Source organism: Chiloscyllium plagiosum, chromosome 30, assembly GCF_004010195.1.
Source record: "Chiloscyllium plagiosum isolate BGI_BamShark_2017 chromosome 30, ASM401019v2, whole genome shotgun sequence".
Lineage (NCBI taxonomy): Eukaryota > Metazoa > Chordata > Chondrichthyes > Orectolobiformes > Hemiscylliidae > Chiloscyllium > Chiloscyllium plagiosum.
In genome coordinates this window covers 35,995,865-36,002,054 of record NC_057739.1, presented here as the reverse complement: position 1 = coordinate 36,002,054, position 6,190 = coordinate 35,995,865, and the positions used below count along the sequence as shown (strand labels likewise).

The 6,190-nt window shown below is 37.7% G+C and overlaps 2 protein-coding genes across 3 annotated transcripts in view; both read left to right on the top strand.

Annotated features, from left to right (window-relative positions):
• Nucleotides 1-6,190, top strand: part of LOC122564911 (volume-regulated anion channel subunit LRRC8D-like) — an 84,781-nt gene that overhangs the window by 24,156 nt on the left and 54,435 nt on the right. The window lies entirely within an intron of this gene.
• The window catches only part of lrrc8aa (leucine rich repeat containing 8 VRAC subunit Aa), a 55,277-nt gene that overhangs the window by 9,725 nt on the left and 39,362 nt on the right, over nt 1-6,190 (top strand). The window contains exon 1 of one of the 2 annotated variants that reach the window (XM_043720371.1): nt 1,104-1,452. The exons of the other annotated variant lie outside the window; for it this stretch is intronic. The gene's annotated coding sequence lies outside the window, so the exon portion shown is untranslated. Of the gene's footprint in view, nt 1-1,103; nt 1,453-6,190 lie in introns of those variants that run through there. 2 annotated transcript variants of the gene reach the window in all.

Sequence of the window (6,190 nt, the reverse complement as noted above, 5' to 3'; positions counted from 1 at the left end):
GTATGGTAGTGTGGCTAGTCCTTTGGGTTGCGGCATGTCCTCATTCCGGGACAACACTACTATTAAAGGACAAGCCAAACAGAGTACAGCCAGGGAATTCCTAGAGGCATGGCACTCATCCACAGATTCTATCAATAAGCTCATCGACCTGGACCCAATATACTGACCACTGCAACGGACAGCTGGAACTGACAACCGGAAGCGGCAGATTCAAACCACTACAAATGCCGGAAGAAAGATCACAGAAGCGCTTCACAGGAGGCTCCCAAGCATTGAGGATGTCACCTAGACAGGGGACGAAACGTCTGCAACACAAATTCCCAGCTCGGCGAACAGAACCACAACAACGAGCACCCGAGCTACAAATCTTCTCACAGACTTTGACTTGAATATTTTCTGTGATTTGGACTGTCCATAAAATTTAAAAGCTACAAATCACTCAGGCTTGGGACTACACTAGGATGTAACTGAATTAGGAATGCAGGAAGGCAGTGCATTTCCTCCCAGCTGAACCCCAAAGTTCACTTAATTATGTTCAGATTTTTATTTACTAAGTGGGTCAAAATTAACATTACAGTTGTGGCTGTCAGTGGGATGATGCTATTTCAAAGCCTTTTGAGAATACTGAATATTTACAAATGAATGTCCCAGATGTTATGCACCATTGTTTTATGTGCAGTTGAGTACGTCAGTAAATGGAAACTGTTAATGATTATGTACTTCTTGAGTACGGCCTTTTCAGTCACTATATTAAGTAATTTCTTCATTAGTAAGTTGTGTTTACTTTGCTTTGAATGATTTTTCCTGTAGCATGGGTTTGTCACCATTGATATTTTTTCGCGTTCTTCTTGGAGCTGTAGTTGCTTGCTGCTGTGCACACTTCTGGAATCAGCATTCCTTTCAGATAGGCGGAAATGACAAAACCATAACTGTTTACAGATGCATGCCTTTATTTTAAAAATATACAAATGTTGCATCAATTTAAGTATAGTGTATTATATGAACAACTGTTTATAAATACTCAACTTTGAAATGACTTTTACATGCCATCTCCTTTGAACTAAGAGAGTTTTAAAGATTTTATCGCAGAGCAGTAACCTGCAAGTCTGAATTCTGAATCTCTGTGGTTTGGGTGTGGAAGTAATATGTAGCAGGCATCTGACGTAAGAGAGGAAATGAAAATTGTAGAGTCAACATGGATCACGGTTATGCTCTTCAACAGCTGCAGAATTGCAAAGATGTGGGAGTCAGTTTTGTGCCTGCTGCGAGAGACACGCATGGTTCATAGAGAACAGTAGTAGAGAAAAAGACTCCCGAAGTAGAGAAAGCGTAAAGGATCATCGTATATTTTGTTTTATTCTTTAAAAAGTTGAATAGTCAATCGAAATGTAGACTATTGTATTCTTCAAGAAAGGCCACGCGCTTCAAATTTAATAAGGACCCATCTGTCAGGTCAGTATTTTTAATTTATACATACTGTACATTGGGACAAAGACTTCATGTTTAAGTTCACAGGATGAAGCTGAACTATAGGTTATCCATAGTTTCCAATCTGCATTTGATCTTGAGCACAGCTTACTGGCTTTTGGTGACCTATACTGTTCTTAATGTAGCTTCATTCACACAATTTTTTGTTTCTAAAAATTAAATTTTATATTTAAAAATCACACAGTTTCTAAAGTATTCATTGTCTTAGGTAGAACAGGATCATCTTCTAAAGCGCCCTTCAAATGGTGTGGAAGTAAGTCCTCACCATCCAAAGGAATGGAGAAATAGTGAAAAGATACATGCCTGCATCATTATCATCTGTGACTGACGCTGTAAGCATCCACTTCTTTGGCTGTCTTGCTCCATGATAATTTTCAGCTTTTGAGTCAGATTGGATGAGGTTTATAATAAAAGTTGCTAATTCTTTTCAACTTTTGTACATGATTGAGTTACCGATGGCAATTGAATATTTTCAAATTATTCTAAATATTTTCTTCCTGTAATTTTTTCGTGTTCATGTTACTTAATAACTTGGACAATATTGATGTGCATTATTTAATCTCTTCAGTTGAATTACATGCCTTGAAATTATAGCTACATCTTTTCTTTTGCAGCTGAGCATGATCAATACCACTTAGTTTTGGGCTAGGGGTGTGTATGTGGTGTTTAATGTATCTATTTCCATGTAATGAGCCAAATACTGCACAATAGCATGTTGTTGGTTGAACACTGAATCTTTGCTAGTCACATTGAACATTCTGTGTGGGAAAATCTGGCTCAGTTCATTGAAGTAAAGTCTTGGCAGGTGAACTTAGATTGAATTAGCAGAAGAGTTGTTGTAAGAACTTTGAGCCTCACTAATAGAGAAGCTTTTCCATCTGAGCAACTGTTGTTTTGACTTTCTATTGCCAAATTTAAAGGTGCATTATGTAATAGTTTAATTAATACCGAATGCTCATGTAGGGACTATTCAGTTCTACTTTTAACCATGATTTCGTTTTGATTTTAGTGTCTATTTTGGGTAAACTTCCACAGCAATGCTTGTTATTGTCTGTCTGTTGCTGTCGAGTCTTAGGTTTCCTTGACTAATGCTGTGAGTTGAACATTTTTGAAACTTTTGAAGAAATAATTATTCTTTCAACCATTTCACATTTCATTGGACAGGATGTTGTGCATTGCTGGATTTTGATAATGGGAATTTACTGTGTCAAGAGAGATTAATTTTGTAGGGTGAAATTTCTCTTTTTAAATTCCTTCAGTTATTTATATATGTTAGTTTATTCTATTCTTACATTTACTTCACTGTATGTATTACCTGAGTGATCTCTGATGTCAGATTCATGAGTGTATGAGAGGCCTTTTAAAATCATTACTGTTGATCTCTGCAGGAAAGTGGTAATTGCACATGCAGTTTATCTCCACTGTAAAACAAAAATGATATACAGTGTTGGTCAGATACTACTATAGTTTCATAATTCAAATTTACAAACAAGATGGTGTTTTATTTTCTTCCTTATTGTCAGAATAAAATCATGGCATCACCTAGATTGGGAATTTTGTTTTCCACAAACCAAACTACAAAGGGGACAATTGAGCAGTTGAGGCCAAACTGTACTTCACTCATGGGAAAATGTTGATGTTAGGATTGTCTTTGACTTTGAAAAAGAATCTGAAGGCCTTTTCAGTAGTTCTCATTTAAAGAAAACTTCTGGTAAGTTAAACTGAATGCATGTACAGAAATCTGTTGTTTCGAAATGCTTGCCTTTGAACTTATTCCAGCCTCCAGGAGACCAGTGCTGTGTGTGAGAGAGAGAGAGAGGAAAAAAACTTTTGCTATCGTTCTCACCAACTGTGTGATTCATTCTTTGATTCTCTTAGCATGTGTATATTTTGAATAATAAATGCTGAAATGTCAGATCAATTTGCCAAACTGTTTGATGCTTTTCCTCAAAAGGAATTCCTATTATTTTGTTTGAAACATTTATCTCAAAATTGACTTTAAGTGCATACTATTCATAAAATTGGTTTCTGTCCTCTATTTTTTTCCATTTCCTACATTGGTTATGACCTTTGTAAATAACATTGTTAATTTACTGGGTTATATTTTGGGCTTATGCCAAAAAGGAAGTGGTCTGCGACTGTCTAACCTTATTCCTCATGGGAGCATTACAGCGAGCAGAGAGGAAATGTTCATCCCACCAACCAGGACTGACTTTGTGCATGAGTCTAAAGGGGAAAATGTCCTCAAGTCCATTGGGTTGACCAGTTTCCCAAGCACCTGTCAGACTATATTTCTGGAATATTTTGACCAATGTCTCAACTATTTCTGCAACCAGCTCATTTGATACCCTTAAAAGCAGGCCATAAGGTCTTTCTTTAGCTTTTTTTTAATTCATGCACAGGATGTAGGCATCACAGACTCGGCAAACGTTTATTGCCCATCCCTAATTGCCTTTAAGGTGGTGATGAGCTGCCACCTTTAACAGTTGCAGTACATCTGGTCTAGCTGCACTCTCAATGCCATTAGGGAGGAAATTCCATTTGTTTGTTATTATAAACAGTGCTACAACATCTTTTGTCCCATTAGCACATTGCTTATCTGTTATTTTTCGGATGTTTAGAGTATCTTCCACTATGAAGACCAATGTGAAATATTGATTTAAATTATCTGCCATTTCATTGTTCCCCATTATTAATTCCTCTTCCAAGAGTTGCAAACTTACTTTAGCAACTGTCTTCCTTATGTATACCCATACAAGCTCTTGTTGTTTGTTTTGGTATTTCTTGTCTATTTATTTTTATAATCAATGTTCTCATTTTTTATTATTTTTGTAGCTATCTATTTAAAAATTCTCTAAGTTCCTAAAAACAAATTCCAAATCCTGTGCCATGCTTCTAGTTTTCACCACTTTGTATACCTTACTTTTTGATTGGAACTGAAAATGTGTTGCTGGAAAAGCGCAGCAGGTCAGGCAGCATCCAAGGAGCAGGAGAATCGACGTTTCGGGCATGAGCCCTTCTTCAGGAATGAGGAAAGTGTGTTCAGCAGGCTAAGGTAAAAGGTAGGGAGGAGGGACTTGGGGGAGGGGCGTTGGAAATGCGATAGGTGGATGGAGGTCAAGGTGAGGGTGATAGGCTGGAGTGGGGGTGGGGGTGGAGAGGTCAGGAAGAAGATTGCAGGTTAGGAAGGCGGTGCTGAGTTCGAGGGATTTGACTGAGACAAGGTGGGGGGAGGGGAAATGAGGATTGGAACTCTACTTAACCATCTTTATAAACCACAGGTAGTTCATCCTTTGCATTATGTCAATTTTGTCTGGAATATGTTTCTTCTAAGCGTTAGGAAATATCTATTGGAATATTTGTTCATCCATTCTCTTGTCCCTTAGCCTGTTTTCCCAGCCCATTTTAGACAACTCTTTGATCACATCTCTGTAATTGCCCTTTTAAGTTGAGGACAGCAGTTGCTCTCTCGCAAATTAAATTTGGAATTCAACCATTTTGTGCATATACTCTGAATTTAGAATCAGGGTTAGGTGAAATTTAATATGGAGATTATTAGCAGAGCATTCCAGAATGGCAGAAGCAAGAGGTTGAAGATTTTGCCACTGATGATGTAGTGGAAAGAGGGAACAATGTATGGTAGACCAGAAGAGCAGTGGGAGGAGGTAGAAACGTTGCATAATCAAACATGCTGTAGTTTTAACCAGCTAACTGATGTCTCTTTCTTGGAAAGCCCACCAAATCTCTTGCTTGGGTACCACTTGTTTCCCTTAATACCATTTTTATTCCTGCTGTTTGACAACTAATTTATCTGATATGATTGAGAGTTTAGAAACAGTCCATATAAGGCACAGATTATCAAGTTAGTAAGCTAAAATCAAAATTCTTAATTAATAAGCATTTTGGAGTGTCAGAGGCTGAGGGGTGACCTTATAGATGTTTATACAAACATGAGGGGCATGGATAGGATAAATATACAAAGTCTCTTCCCTGGGGTGGGAGAGTCCAGAACTGGAAGGCATAGGTTTAGGGTGAGAGGGGTAAGATATAAAAGAGACCTAAGGGACAACTTTTTCACGCAGAGGGTGGTACTTGTATGGAATGAGCTGCCAGAGGAAGTTGAGGAGGCTGGTACAATTGCAACATTTAAAAGGCATCTGGATGGATATATGAATAGGAAGGGTTTAGAGGGATATGGGCCAGATGCTGGCAGTTGGGACTAGATTGGGTTGGGATATCTGGTTGGCATGGACAAGTTGGACTGAAGGGTCTGTTTCCGTGCTGTACATCTCTATGAATGTGTGTTCAAATTAATTTTCTTTACTGAGATGAAATTTTAATTCATTATCAAATTTGGATCTTATTTTAGCTAACAATTTCAGTAAAGTTCTTTGATTCACTTTCATTAGCCAATAGTGAGTAGGGGTTCATTGTGGCTTAGAATAACAAACTTTTCAACTGAAGGTTAGAAACCTCCACTCTCACATTACACTTAGTAAACTTTTATGCAAAAAAAAAGAGCTTCACTTACTAGACAAGCAAATCCCATTAAACCAGTCCACTACATGATTCCCTCCTCTCTCTGATTAATCCTTTACATTCTGAAAAATTATTAGCCTGGATATTATTGTGATAATGATTGCAAAACATGTCAATGCTCAGAACCATTACTGCAGTTAAACCAATATCAACTTTGGAAGTT